Source organism: Hylobates moloch, unplaced genomic scaffold, assembly GCF_009828535.3.
Source record: "Hylobates moloch isolate HMO894 unplaced genomic scaffold, HMol_V3 SCAFFOLD_8, whole genome shotgun sequence".
NCBI lineage: Eukaryota > Metazoa > Chordata > Mammalia > Primates > Hylobatidae > Hylobates > Hylobates moloch.
Genome location: NW_026652283.1, coordinates 10149355 through 10164672, shown reverse-complemented (window position 1 = coordinate 10164672; position 15318 = coordinate 10149355). Strand labels below are relative to the sequence as shown.

At 39.9% G+C, this 15318-nt stretch overlaps 1 pseudogene; it reads left to right on the top strand.

The window, feature by feature from the left end:
• The first annotated feature begins 11395 nt into the window (after positions 1–11395).
• Positions 11396–13308, top strand: LOC116472187 (basic salivary proline-rich protein 3-like; annotated as a pseudogene).
• Positions 13309–15318: the final 2010 nt, after the last annotated feature.

Below are 15318 nucleotides of genomic sequence, written 5' to 3'. Positions count from 1 at the left end.
TGGTATTTTTCCTGGCATAAATATAGACGTACTTGAAAGGGGAATACATTACTAATTGGCAATTCTTTCTGGCTCTATGGAAAGTGGATTGGTTCTAGCTGAGCTTCATGAGTTTTATCTTAGGCAGAGAGTAGTTGTTTGGTCCCAGCAGATCCCACTGTATTGCTGAGATTTGTGTCTCTGCTCTCCCAGACACTCACTGTTATCCATAGGAACTAGAGATGAGCAATCCTGACTAGGTGGCTTAAGTTAGACCATCAGGTAGCAAAGGAATGTCAGAGACAAGGAGCAACAAAGAGGCCAGGATGACATTGCCTGATTATGTCACCAACTGAGGTTGCTGCAGCCTGATGCAAGACAGACTTCCCCTTGGCAGGAGAGTACAGGAAGAGAACAGAAATGCCCCTAAAGGTCACTCATTTCAGGCTCTTTCCCTGAACTTCTCCAATGTCAGTAATGAGTAAAGTTTTTCAGGAAAGCATAAATACCAGCTATGCACTCAGCGGACAAAAAAGAGGTGATGGAAATGTGGAAAGGGACACTGTCTGTGAGTGAAGGTGGGTGGAAGACAGAAGCAGGACTGTAGCAGGACCTTGGGCACCTAGATGTGAGTGGCAGCCCTCAGCACTCCACTTGCCTTCTAATATCCATGTTCATATTCTGAGGTCCGGAAGGAACAGTCTTCAACATATGAAATTTTAGGAACACAATTCAGCTCTCATAACGGCTCCCAACCTTTTCTACGTCAAGTGTTCAGTGGTTCAAAACTCCTCACTCCCTTCAGGCACAGCCCTTTAGCAAATCGAGTTGCCTCCACTTTCAACACTCATCCCAAATACAACCACTTGCATAATCTTTACTAGAAGGTGATAGTTCAGGCCACGATGCTCTCTCCTGAAGGACTTTAATATCTTCAGCTGCTCTTGGTAACATTCCTACCCCAGCACATCCCATATCCATTCTCCTCACCTCAGTCAGAGTGATCATTGAAAAGGAGGAATTAGATCATAACACTTTTGTACTTCAAATGCTCTTAGGATTTTCTTCTGCACTTGTAATAAGATCCAAATTTCATGCCTCAGCTCTCTCACACCCACACATCTCCCTCTTTTTGAAGACGTGGAAGCTGTGAGAACGGAACAGAAAGCCAAATCTTCCTCAACTTAGTGTGTTCATTGCGTAAACCGACCATTCTGATAACACAGTTGTGTTTGAGAATTCAGCTTTGCTTTGACTTTTCTAAAAACTTTGGTTACACTAGTAGGATCTTCATCTTTACATTTTTATTTGATGTTGATGCTCTCTAGTATATATATATTTCCCAATTATTTGACCGTATTTATATTCTTTCCATTTATCCTAGCAAAGGCTGATTATAATAGAAAACATTTCTTCAGCATTTACTATATGATATTCGATCTTCAGAACCATCCTATTAGGGAGGTGTGATTATTATTATTATCTTAATTTTGTAGATGAGGTGACTTAGGTGCGTGCCTAGGTTCATATAAAGGTAGTAAGTGGAATGGAAGCCTGTCAGTTCTCAGAGCTGAGTTCTTGCCTACTGTGCTCCAGTGGTTATTTGCTCTTCATTCATTCATTTCTCTACAAGAAAGTGAAAGGAAATGAGATTCAGAGAACAAAACCAAGTTTCTCTTAGAATATTCTCAAGGTTAAATTTTCCTGAGACATTAACAGCTAAGGTGACTAAAAATATATTTTCCTGAGTAAACATGTTTGCTTGAAATCATAATCCCGTTTAAACATATTCTAGTGTTCTGCTTTGCCCCTTGCATTTATATAAAAACACTCAGAGGAATTAATTCCTTTTTTTTTCTAATTACAAAACCCTGTCAATGTAGATCCTGTATGTACTTCCTTAATCCATGCTACATACATTTTTCTTGGGTGGCATATTAGCATTTTCAAGATTTGTGTATGCCCTTTTAAATTGACTAAATTTGATCCTTCTAATCACAATGGATCAAAAATTCTAGAAATCCAAGAGAGAGCCTGGTCAGAGAGTTGTCTAAGAAAGGAAAACCTGTATACCACTTACACAGCTTTCAGTCTTCTGCATGAAGATGTCGCCTGTGTCCTGGCCCCAGAGCTGGTGTTCCACCCTCGGTGATTGGGGCCATAGAAGGCATTTGTCATCAGCCTAAGGTCAAGTGTCTGTAGCCTCATCACACCACTGTTATCACAATGTCAGAGTGTATTCTTCACCTTTCAGTTAAACATCCTATCCATTCATAGAGAAGTACAATCACAACTTATAAGAAATACAAAGCAATGTATGTCACCGTCATATTTTTCTGATCGTGTACAAAGTCGGTAAGCTTATAGGAATTTCATTTAAGTGATTAATCAATGACTCACTTATTAAACAGATAAACCTGCACCTATCTCTTACCGAAGATGTTGTCTCTTCTGCTTAAGAATAGGTGTGGTGTGGTGCTGAAAAAAATGTGTATTCTGTTGATTTGGGGTGGAGAGTTCTGTAGATGTCTATTAGGGCCACTTGGTGCAGAGCTGAGTTCAATTCCTGGATATCCTTGTTAACTTTCTGTCTCGTTGATATGTCTAATGTTGACAGTGGGGTGTTAAAATCTCCCATTATTATTGTGTGGGAGTTTAAGTCCTTTTGTAGGTCACTCAGGAGTTGCTTTATGAATCTGGGTGCTCCTGTGTTGGGTGCATATATATTTAGGATAGTTAGCTCTTCTTGTTGAATTGATCCCTTTACCATTATGTAATGGCCTTTTTGTCTCTTTTGATCTTTGTTGGTTTAAAGTCTATTTTATCAGAGACTAGGATTGCAACCCCTGCCTTTTTTTGTTTTCCAGTTGCTTGGTAGATCTTCCTCCATCCCTTGATTTTAAGCCTATGTGTGTCTCTGCATGTGAGATGGGTTTCCTGAATACAGCACACTGATGGGTCTTGACTCCTTATCCAGTTTGCCAGTCTGTGTCTTTTAATTGAAGCATTTAGCCCATTTACATAAAGTTAATATTGTTATGTGTGAATTTGATCCTGTCATTATGATGTTAGCTGGGTATTTTGCTCGTTAGTTGATGCAGTTTCTTCCTAGCCTCGATGGTCTTTACAATTTGGCATGTTTTTGTAGGGGCTGGTACCGGTTGTTCCTTTCCATGTTTAGTGCTTCCTTCAGGAGCTCTTTTAGGGCAGGCCCGGTGGTGACAAAATCACTCAGCATTTGCTTGTCTGTAAAGTATTTTATTTCTCCTTCACTTATGAAGCTTAGTTTGGCTGGATATGAAATTCTGGGTTGAAAATTCTTTTCTTTAAGAATGTTGAATATCGGCCCCCACTCTCTTCTGGCTTGTAGAGTTTCTGCCGAGAGATCAGCTGTTAGTCTGATGGGCTTCCCTTTTTGGGTAACCCGACCTTTCTCTCTGGCCGCCCTTAGCATTTTTTCCTTCATTTCAACTTTGGTGAATCTGACAATTATGTGTCTTGGAGTTGCTCTTCTCGAGGAGTATCTTTGTGGCATTCTCTGTATTTCCTGAATCTGAATGTTGGCCTGCCTTGCTAGATTGGGTAAGTTCTCCTGGATAATATCTTGCAGAGTGTTTTCCAACTTGGTTCCATTCTCCCCGTCATTTTCAGGTACACCAATCAGACGTAGATTTAGTCTTTCCACATAGTCCCAAATTTCTTGGAGGCTTTGTTCATTCCTTTTTATTCTTTTTTCTCTAAACTTCCCTTCTTGCTTCATTTCATTCATTTCATCTTCCATCTCTGATACCCTTTCTTCCAGTTGATCGCATCGGCTACCGAGGCTTCTGCAATCTTCGCGTAGTTCTCGATACTTGGCTTTCAGCTCCATCAGCTCCTTTAAGCCCTTTTCTCCATTGGTTATTCTAGTTATCCATTTGTCTAATTTCTTTTCAAAGTTTTTAACTTCTTAAAACCACATGATTATCTCAATAGATGCAGAAAAGGCCTTTGACAAAATTCAACAATCCTTCATGCTAAAAACTCTCAATAAATTAGGTATTGATGGGACGTACCTTAAAATAATAAGAGCTATCTATGACAAGCCCACAGCCAATATCATACTGAATGGGCAAAAACTGGAAGCGTTCCCTTTGAAAACTGGCACAAGACAGGGATGCCCTCTCTCACCACTCCTATTTAACATAGTGTTGGAAGTTCTGGCCAGGGCAATCAGGCAGGAGAAGGAAATAAAGGGTATTCAGTTAGGAAAAGAGGAAGTCAAATTGTCCCTGTTTGCAGATGACATGATTGTATATCTAGAAAACCTCACTGTCTCAGCCCAAAATCTCCTTAAGCTGATTAGCAACTTCAGCATAGTCTCAGGATACAAAATCAATGTACAAAAATCACAGGCATTCTTGTCCACCAATCACAGACAAACAGAGAGCCAAATCATGAGTGAACTTCCATTCACAATTGCTTCAAAGAGAATAAAATACCTAGGAATCCAACTTACAAGGGATGTGAAGGACCTCTTCAAGGAGAACTACAAATCACTGCTCAATGAAATAAAAGAGGATACAAACAAATGGAAGAACATTCTATGCTCATGGGTTGGAAGAATCAATATTGTGAAAATGGCCATACTGCCCAAGGTAATTTATAGATTCAATGCCATCCCCATCAAGCTACCAATGACTTTCTTCACAGAATTGGAAAAAACTACTTTAAAGTTCATATGGAACCAAAAAAGAGCTTGCATCGCCAAGTCAATCCTAAGCCAAAAGAACAAAGCTGGAGGCATCACGCTACCTGACTTCAAACTATACTACAAGGCTACAGTAACCAAAACAGCATGGTACTTGTACCACAACAGAGACATAGATCAATGGAACAGAACAGAGCCCTCAGAAATAATGCCGCATATCTACAACTATCTGATCTTTGACAAACCTGACAAAAACAAGAAATGGGGAAAGGATTCCCTATTTAATAAATGATGCTGGGAAAACTGGCTAGCCATATGTAGAAAGCTGAAACTGGATCCCTTCCTTACACCTTATACAAAAATTAATTCAAGATGGATTAAAGACTTAAATGTTAGACCTAAAACCGTTAAAATCCTACAAGAAAACCTAGGCAATACCATTCAGGACATAGGCGTGGGCAAGGACTTCATGTCTAAAACACCAAAAGCAATGGCAACAAAAGCCAAAATTGACAAATGAGATCTAATTAAACTAAAGAGCTTCTGCACAGCAAAAGAAACTGCCATCAGAGTGAACAGACAACCTACAGAATGGGAGAAAATTTTTGCAACCTACTCATCTGACAAAGGGCTAATATCCAGAATCTGCAATGAACTCAAACAAATTTACAAGAAAAAAAACAAACAACCCCATAAAAAAGTGGGCAAAGGACATGAACAGACACTTCTCAAAAGAAGACATTTATGCAGCAAAAAAACATATGAAAAAATGCTCATCATCACTGGCCATCAGAGAAATGCAAATCAAAACCACAGTGAGATACCATCTCATACCAGTTAGAATGGCCATCATTAAAAAGTCAGGAAACAACAGGTGCTGGAGAGGATGTGGAGAAATAGGAACACTTTTACACTGTTGGTGGGACTGTAAACTAGTTCAACCATTGTGGAAGTCAGTGTGGCGATTCCTCAGGGATCTAGAACTAGAAATACCATTTGACCCAGCCATCCCATTACTGGGTATATACCCAAAGGACTATAAATCGTGCTGCTATAAAGACACATGCACACGTATGTTTATTGCGGCACTATTCACAATAGCAAAGAGTTGGAACCAACCCAAATGTCCAACAATGATAGACTGGATTAAGAAAATGTGGCACATATACACCATGGAATACTATACAGCCATAAAAAATGATGAGTTCATGTCCTTTTTAGGGACATGGATGAAGCTGGAAACCATCATTCTCAGTAAACTATCACAAGGACAAAAAACCAAACACCGCATGTTCTCACTCATAGGTGGGAACTGAACAATGAGAACTCATGGACACAGGAAGGGGAACATCACACTCCAGGGACTGTTGTGGGGTGGGGAGAGGGGGGAGGGACAGCATTAGGAGATACACCTAATGCTAAATGACGAGTTAATGGGTGCAGCAAAACAACATGGCACATGGATACATATGTAACAAACCTGCACATTGTGCACATGTACCCTAAAACCTAAAGTATAATAATAATAATAAATATATATATATATATATGAACTGTGGAATTGGAATGACAAATAGAAAAATAACAGAGGTTGTGAATGTGCAAAGCCAAAATCAGACATGAAGAGGGGACCGTGGCGCAATTTTCACCAGAACACCTGGAAAATTAGTCCTATTTGAAAATTGCATTTTACTGTGCTGAAATTTACAGGTACATACATTTCAGTGCATATTCTGCATCAAAGTTTGATCATTCCTCTTCAGCTGATTCCTGTGCATTTCTTGCTATCTGTTCCTAGGTATTTTATGTTGTTCTCATGAATAAGGTCGTACTCTCATTTCTCTCTCTCTCTTTCCTTGCATTGTTTTACGCTGTTACCTATGAAGTATATGTCTTAGGGAAGTCACTCAATCACATTCAGATTTTATTTCTACCTTTGGAAAGTGAACATGAATGCAAAAAATCCTCAAAGTGTTATTGTAAGTACTGGAAGAGCTAAGCATCTGAAACATCACTATGCAAGGTAGATAGGAATAATCCATAAATCTTTAGCTATGTAGCCATGCATGTGTAGAAATATATGATACAGATAGCAATTGGGTCACTGAAACAAACTTGGTTATTGAATATTGTTTAGAGACAATTTTGTATCCAATCATTTTTTAAATGAATGTTCTATCTCTGTCTCACAGCATGGGCTTCCTCACAGCATGTGGTAGGTTCCATAAAGAACAATTTGGAATTGCATGGCATTTCTATGATATAGACTCAAAAGTCACAAAGTATCACTTCTGATATAATCTACTGGTCATGGCAGTAATGAAGTTCTACCCAAGCTCAAGGGGGTAAAAACAGACCTCACCCCTTCAAGAGAGGATGTCAAGGTACCACTGTAAGAAAACATTAGATGAATGATTCCGTCGTGATCATATTTTAAAAACAATTTCCAAGATGATAAATATGCATACATGTGGACTTCAAAATCAATGAAATACAATAATAATTTGTGGTTCTTAAGCAGAAGAGACAACATCTTTTGTAAGAAATAGGTACAGGTTTATCTGTTTAATTAGTGAGTCATTGATCACTTTAATAAAATTCATCTTTTGAATGTATCAGCTTACAGACTTGGTACATCATCAGAAAAGTATGAGGGTGATATACATTGCTTTGTATTTCTTATGAGATAATTTGTGATTGCACTTCTGTATGAACTGCTAGGAAGTGTAACTGAAAGGTGAAGAATCCACTCTGACATTGTGATAACAGTGGCGAGTTGAGGCTACAGACACTTGACCTTAAGCCAAGACACTTGAGGCTTAGACACTTGACCAAGGCCTTCAGCAGCCCCAACCACTCAGGACGGTACACCAGCTCTGGGGCCAGGACACAGGCGATATCTTCATGCAGAAGACTGAAAGCTGTGTAAGTGGTATACAATTTATCCTTTCTTAGACAACTCTCTGACCAGAGTCCCTCTTGGATTTCTAGAATTTTAGAATCATTGTGATCAGAAGGATCAAATTTAGTCAGTTTAAAAGGGCATACACAAATTTTGCCAATGCTAATATGCCACCCAATAAAAATGCATGTAGCATGAAGGCAGTACATACAGGATCTATATTGACAGGGTTTTGTAATTAGAAAAAAAAGGAATGAATTCCTTGGAGTGTCTTTATATAAATCCAAGGGGTAAAGCAGAATACTAGAAGATGTTTAAAAGTGATTATGATTTTAAACAAACATGTTTACTCAGGAAAATATATTTTTTCTCACCTCGGCTGTTAAAGTCTCAGGAAAATTTAACCTTTAAAATATTGTAAGAAAAACTTGTTTTTGTTCTCTGAATCTCATTTGCTTTCACTTTCTTGTAAAGAAATGAATGAAGACCAAGTAACCAGTGGAGCACAGTAAGCAAGAACTCAGCTCTGAGAACTGACTGCCTTCCATTCCACTCACTACCTTTATATGAACCTAGGCACGCACCTAAGTCACCTCATCTACAGAATTAAGATAATAATAATAATCACACCTCCGTAATATGATGGTTCTGAAGATCGAATATCATATAGTAAATGTTGAAGAACAATGAGAACACATGGACACAGGAAGGGGAACATTACACTCCGGGACTGTTGTGGGGTGGGGGGAGGGCGGGAGGGACAGCATTAGAAAATATACCTAATGCTAAATGATGAGTTAATGGGTGCAGCACACTAACATGGCACATGGATACATATGTAACAAACCTGCACATTGTGCACATGTACCCTAAAACTTAAAGTATAATAAAAAAAGAAATATTTTCTATTATAATCAGCCTTTGCTAGGATAAATGGAAAGAATATAAATACGCTCAAATAATTGTGAAATATATATATTACAGAGCATCAACATCAAATAAAAATATAAAGATGACCATCCTACCAGTGTAACCAAAGTTTTTAGAAAAGTCAACGCAAAACTGAATTCTCACACACAACTGTATTATCAGAATGGTTAGTTTACACAATGAACACATCAAGTTGAGGAAGATACTGCTTTCTGTTCCATTCACAGAGCTTCCAAGTCTTCAGAAAGAGAGAGATATGTGAGTGTGAGAGAGCTGAGGCATGAAATTTGGATCTTATTACAAGTGCAGAAGAAAATCCTAGGAGCATTTGAAACACAACAGTGTTATGATCTAATTCCTACTTTTCAATGATCACCCTGACTGATGTGAGGGGAATGGATATGGGATGTGCTTGGGAATATTATCAAGAGCAGCTGAGAATATTAAAGTCCTTCAGGAGAGAGCATCATGGCCTGAACTATCACCTTTTAGTAAAGATTATGCAAGTGGTTCTATTTGGGATGAGTGTTGAAAGTAGAGGCAACTCAATTTGCTAAAGGGCAGCGCGTGAAGGGAGTGAGGAGTTTTGAACCACTGAACACTTGACTTAGAAAAGGTTGGGAGCTGTTATGAGAGCTGAATTGTGTTTCCTAAAATTTCATATGTTGAAGACTGTTCTTTCAGGACCTCAGAATATGAACATGGATATTAGAAGGCAAGTGGAGTGCTGAGGGCTGCCACCCACGGCTAGGTGCCCAAGTTCCTGCTGCAGTCCTGCTTCTCTCTTCCACCCACCCTCACTCACAGACAGTGTCCCTTTCTGCATTTCCATCACCTCTTTTTTGTTTTGTCTGGAGAGTGCATAGCTGATATTTATGCTTTCCTGATAAACTTTACTCATTGCTGACATTGGAGAAGGTCAGGAATGAAATGAGTGATCTTTAGGGGTATTTTTGTTCTCTTCCTGTACTCTCCTGCCAAGGGGAAGTCTGTCTTGCAGCAGGCCTGCAGCAACCTCAGTTGGTGACCATATCAAGCAATATCAGCCTGGCCTCTGCTGCTCCTTTTCTCTGACATTCCTTTGTTACCTGATGGTCTAACTTAAGCCACCTAAGCAGGATTGCTCATTGCCAGTTGTATTCCCGTTTCAAGTACGTCTATATTTTTTGTCAGGGAAAATACCAATCTTCATGGTTCCCTTGCAAGGCCAAAGTTATCTGTAGCAAAGCCTTTTGTATTAGGAAGTCTGCTTGTACTATAACCTGCAACTCTTCTGGAGTGCCACCCAGATTCTCATCTGCAAAGCCCAGGATCTACTCATCCACAATGGTCAAGAGGCCTGTCTTTAGGATTTACTGTCACATACCCTCTCTACCTCCATCATATCTCCAGCCAAGCTGTCCTCAAATTAACATCAGCCATGCACAAAATGTGAAAAATTACACAAGACACACAGAAGATCTAAGTGTTAAATGGCAGCTGTTGATACTGACTAACCTGTATATTCCATGAACTAATGAGCAGGTATTTATCAGATATAATAGAATAATCAGCAGCTGAAAGAAGTGCTAACAATGCAGGACGCTGATAGGGCTTTTTGGTAACACAACATTTATTATGAAATTATGCAGACAAGAATGAAATAAAGATGGTAAGTACTATATCCTAATACTTAGAAGATTAAATAAAGGAAATCTCACCAAATTCCTGGGGAAAAAAGCCAGATACATAAAGAAAAGTACACATAATGAACTTGACTCAGAAAATAAAATATGAACAAAGAAGAACCAGAAAGAATGTGGGGAGGAATGCATATCAGAATATTATGGAAAAAATACTCTTTTTGGATGAACAATCTGAGAAAACAGGTAAGACAAATACTGACTAAATCAAGAAAACCAATATAATGCAACTGAAGCTTTAATGAGGGTATCTAATTACCATATTTGAATGTAGAATTGTAGCCACTTAATTATAAGTGGTAGGAATTCAATACAATTCTTAAAATAAATGAAGCAGAGGGTGAATTTTATAGAATATTCTGGACAAAGGGAAGAGCATGAAGGAAGTTTTGGCGAGATGATATCACATGGCTCCCGCAAGGAATTGTGTATTCAGTTTTCTCAGGTCTAGAAATTTCCTTATGGTTTCTGTGTCCATTTTGCATTCATAACCCCTAAAGATACTTTAAAATACAGAATTTTGGCCTTCCTGTGTTGCACAACAACAAGTCTTGCCTGTGCTGAGTGAGATCCACAGAAGCTTGAACAATAGCTGTAGCCTGAGCAGGCTGTGAGGCAGCTTTCTGTCATCTATGAGTGCCCAGGAGTGTGCTGTCTTCATGCCATCACACAGATAGCAGAAACCATCTCTTTTGCATCAAAAATTTAGCCAATTGTGATACTATCTGTACACACACATCACAAGAGATGGAAATAGGCTATATAAAGAGCCAGAGATATTGACCAGCTTCACTGCTGGCTGTAGCTTCACTGACCCCACAAATATTACACAGAAATAAATAGTAGAGTGGAAAGCAGACAATAGTCTTACTAAAAAGATTGAAACTCTAATGATGTCTGAAGTTCAATTATGATACGGTGCTGATTGCTTGGACACAGTTCCTTTAAAACCTTTGTTCAAGTCATAGTTGTACCTTTTAGAAATAAGGCACAAACAAGATCCAACCCAACCCATCCCTCTGGGATAGAGTCCCAAAGAGAAATAAGGGATACACCTGACCTGCAATGAGGAAAGCAGAACCCAGTCTCTGAGGTGGTGAGGCCCACCCAGTGTGGAGCTCAAAGGTGCCATTGTTCTGCTCCTCTTTATAAAGGGAGTTGCCACGTTCCTCCCAGCACAGAGTTGGGAGCGACTCCAGAGCCTCCTGCAAGATGCTGCTGATTCTGCTGTCAGTGGCCCTGCTGGCCCTGAGCTCAGCTCAGAGCTCAAGTGAAGGTAAAACAGAAGGAGGAGAAGATGCGGTGACTCTGCTTGGGACTTAGGAGGTGATAGTGGTAATTATAGGGAAGAGAGGGGAATGAAAACACAGATGGGGCTGCAGAGTTTTCATGCCTAGGATCAGGAGACCTGTTGTGCCCTCATTCCACACTAAAAGTTTCTAATTTATTTAATGTACAATGAAAATCCAATAATGAATTTGTTCCAGGGGAATGAGAAGGTAAGATTTGCATTTATAGAGAGATATAACTGTGCTGTGAAGGCTGCAGTGGAGAATGCAAGGCAGATTCATGGAAGTCCAGCTGTTAAGATCCTATACTGATCTCAGTAAGTACACAGGGATGATAGTGGCCTTGCTGTACAGACAGTCAGCATTTATGATAGAGATAAACACACATAAGATATACTGCAGAGACAAAACTGGATAAAACACTTGTCTCTGTCTAACTAAGGGTATAGAAATATCAGAGCCAATCATTGTCATTTTTCTCTCCCCTACATGCAGTAATTCAGTGTGCTGGGAGTGGTATGGGTTAGACTGTATTGAAATGATTACTTCTGGTTACCCAAATTGAGAAAGCTTGTGAACATATGCAATATATTAACAGGAGATGGAGGGCATAAGAATACCAAAATATCACATTGTTGTACTTGGCATGCATAAACTAAATTAGCATTAACTCTTGAGGGATTCTAGGGAGGAAAAAAAGGGCTGTTCTATGTTGAATTCATGGCTGTTTCTCTGTGTGGTAACAACACTGCCTCCCCTTACACCTTCCTCCCCTTCCAGCAGCTTTACAGATAGTGGCTGACAAGTTAACCTAGGGGATGCATGGGGTGTGGTGAGAAGACCCTTTTCCCTGTGGAACACTTGTGAGTCTTGAAAGATTCAAGATGTAACCTTTCCCATCATCCTGTGCTTCTCTTCTAGATGTCAGCCAGGAACAATCTCCCTCCCTAATATCAGGTAAATCCCAAATCATTCTCAATCTGTTTTGACTGTCTTTTTCTGCTTACAAATGGATCAGTTCTCCAGTGTCTTCTTATCAACACTTTCTTTCAGGAATTGATTAATGTTATTGCCCCTAATGATATAGGCAATCTTCATGCAATCTTGATTCTGGGTATCATGAGCAGGCCACCAAATTGAATGGCAGAGATGTCTGGCTTAGATGACAACAGGAGTGGGTTGACTTCCCTCTGGCCAGGAGTGCCTCCTGGGAGATGACAAGACAAACGGGCAGTGTCCTTATTCTGACTCCTCCTTATACTGAGAGCCCCTCAACTGCTTCCTTCTTCCCCAGCGTTCCACTCCAGAGTTCTATGGCTTCACTGAAAATGCAAAGAAATTACTATCTGGATCCCATTTCTGTGCATTTCCCCATTTAGCTGCATTACTGTAAAAATTTGCGGCAACTATTCAGTGAATGCCGTGTATCACCCACCTCCTCCAGGAAAGTCCGAAGGAGAACCGCCACAAGGAGGCAACCAGTCCCAAGGTCCAACCAGTCCCAAGGTCACCCATCTCGACCAGAAAAGCCAGAAGGACGACCCCCTCAAGGAGGCAACCAGTCCCGAAGTCGAAGATCTCCTCCAGGAAAGCCACAAGGACCACCCGCAGCAGGAGGCAATCCCCAACAGCCTCCAGCACCTCCAGCTGGAAAGCCCCAGGGACCACCTCCACCTCCTCAAGGGGGCAGACCACCCAGACCTGCCCAGGGACAACAGCCTCCCCGGTAATCTAGGATTCAATGACAGGTATGATTCCAGTTTATTCTTCACCAGGACTCCAATTGCTACAGTTCTCCAACTTTATTGTGCCAATGAATCAACTAAAACCCATTGACATTGTATTGTCCTAGAACCCATTTCTAAAGATTTGTATCCAGATACTCTGGAATAGGGTAAGAGGACCCTGTATTTCTAACCAAATATTTAAGGAATTCTGATGTTGAGAAACAACATACCATACAATCTGTCTTAAATTGTGTTGGCAATGAGGAAGTAGTACCATGTTCATTCTTGGTGCTCTGTTTTCTATCCACAAATTCAGAGACCTCCCATTTAAATTTTTCACCTGAGCACTGTTTGCTCAGTCCTGTGCCTCACACCAGCCTCTTGAGTCCAGTATTCCTGCCAAATGGTCCCTGATCTTTCAGCAGCTAAATGGTGTCTCACTTTTTAGATACTTACTTTTCAATATGCACATGATTAAGCTACAAAAAATATCTAATGGAATGGAAAAATGTGAAGCTAATTTTAAAGGCATAACTCATCCTACCCACCTTCCTTCCTTCAAAAAGCTCCCACTGTTAACTTGATGGGATTTTCTCTTTGAAATATTTATGTGTGCATAGACATATAGCATTCTTTTCTCCTACCGCTAATGCCATAACTTTTATTCAAGTATGTATGTTAGTCATTTAAAAAATACATTTTTTTTTGAAAATTTCCACATCAGTTTATGAAGCTAACTACATCTCTTCAGTGGTTTTCTGTTTGCTTTTACATTTTTGTACTACTCCACTGTGTGGCTGTGCCATGATTTCCTTAACCAATCCCTGTCACTGGACACTGAGGGTGGTTTTAGCTTCTCAGAACTATGGAATATATTCCGGTTACCATCTGTGTAAATATATCCCTGAACAAATTCAACAGCAATGAGTCATAGCAACCTAAGGATGATCTTTTCTCTTCATCTTCTAAGCCACAATTTGGAGCACATTGTGTGCAAGGGCATCAAAAGAGTGAACACAGAAAAAATCAGGAAGGAACACAGGAGGTTGAAGGGATAGGGGAGAGAGGATGGGCTCTCATGTACCCTACTGCAGTAACACCAGTGAGGAATTAGACATTTCTTGCCATGTCAAGTCTGATCTATGAACTTCTTTGTTTGTTTATTTCAGGAAGTGAATAAGAAGATATAAGTGAATTCAAATAATTCAATTGCTTCAAATGCCATGACGTTGGAACAAGGTCATCATAGCTCTAACTTTAATATACCAATAAAATAATCAGCTTGCAATTTCTGATTGTGGTGTCTCTTATTGTTTGTGAATGTGGAATGTGAGGACCAAGAACACATTATAAGAACATCTAGGACCCCTTCTCTCTGATGCTTCCAGGGAGTTTCCCTTCTCTTTAATCCTAATTTAGCCAGCTGCCATGAAAAATGTTTTACTGTTTACCGCCTTCCCTGACTTCTTTTTTTTTTTTTTTTCTTTTTCTGAGATGGAGTCTTGCTCTGTCACCTAGGTTGTAGTGCAGTGGCGTGATCTTGGCTAACTGCAACCTGCATCTCCTGGGTTCAAGCTATTCTCTTGCCTCACCCTTCACAGTAGCTGGGATTAGAGGTTTCCACCATCTAATTTTTGTAATTTTAGTTGAGATGAGGTTTCGCCCTATTGGCCAGGCTAGGCTAGAACTTCTGACTTCAGGTCATCCGCTTGCCTCGGCCTCCAAATGTGTTGGGATTACAGGCATGAGCCACCACACCTGGCCCTTCCCTGACTTCTACAGCACAAACTGAAAATCTACAATTATTTTCAGATTGTTTACTGATATTCCAGTAATTTTAAGGACAAAAAACACAACAAATGGAAAATAAGTCACAGAAGCTAAAAGAAATCCTTATAATTTCTAAGAAACTGAATTTGGTTTCAAGGGAATGAACAGGGTTCTGTGCTTCTTATCCGCAGAACTCTCTCTATCTCATTGACCCTATTTTAACAGTGATCACTTCCCTCCCTCCCTGTGTTCCTCACCTTTCTTTAATGAAACCTAAATGGATTTCATCAAGGAGGCAGCATGACTTTAAGGAGCAAAGAATTGGGACACTCTCAGATTTTAGTTAAGA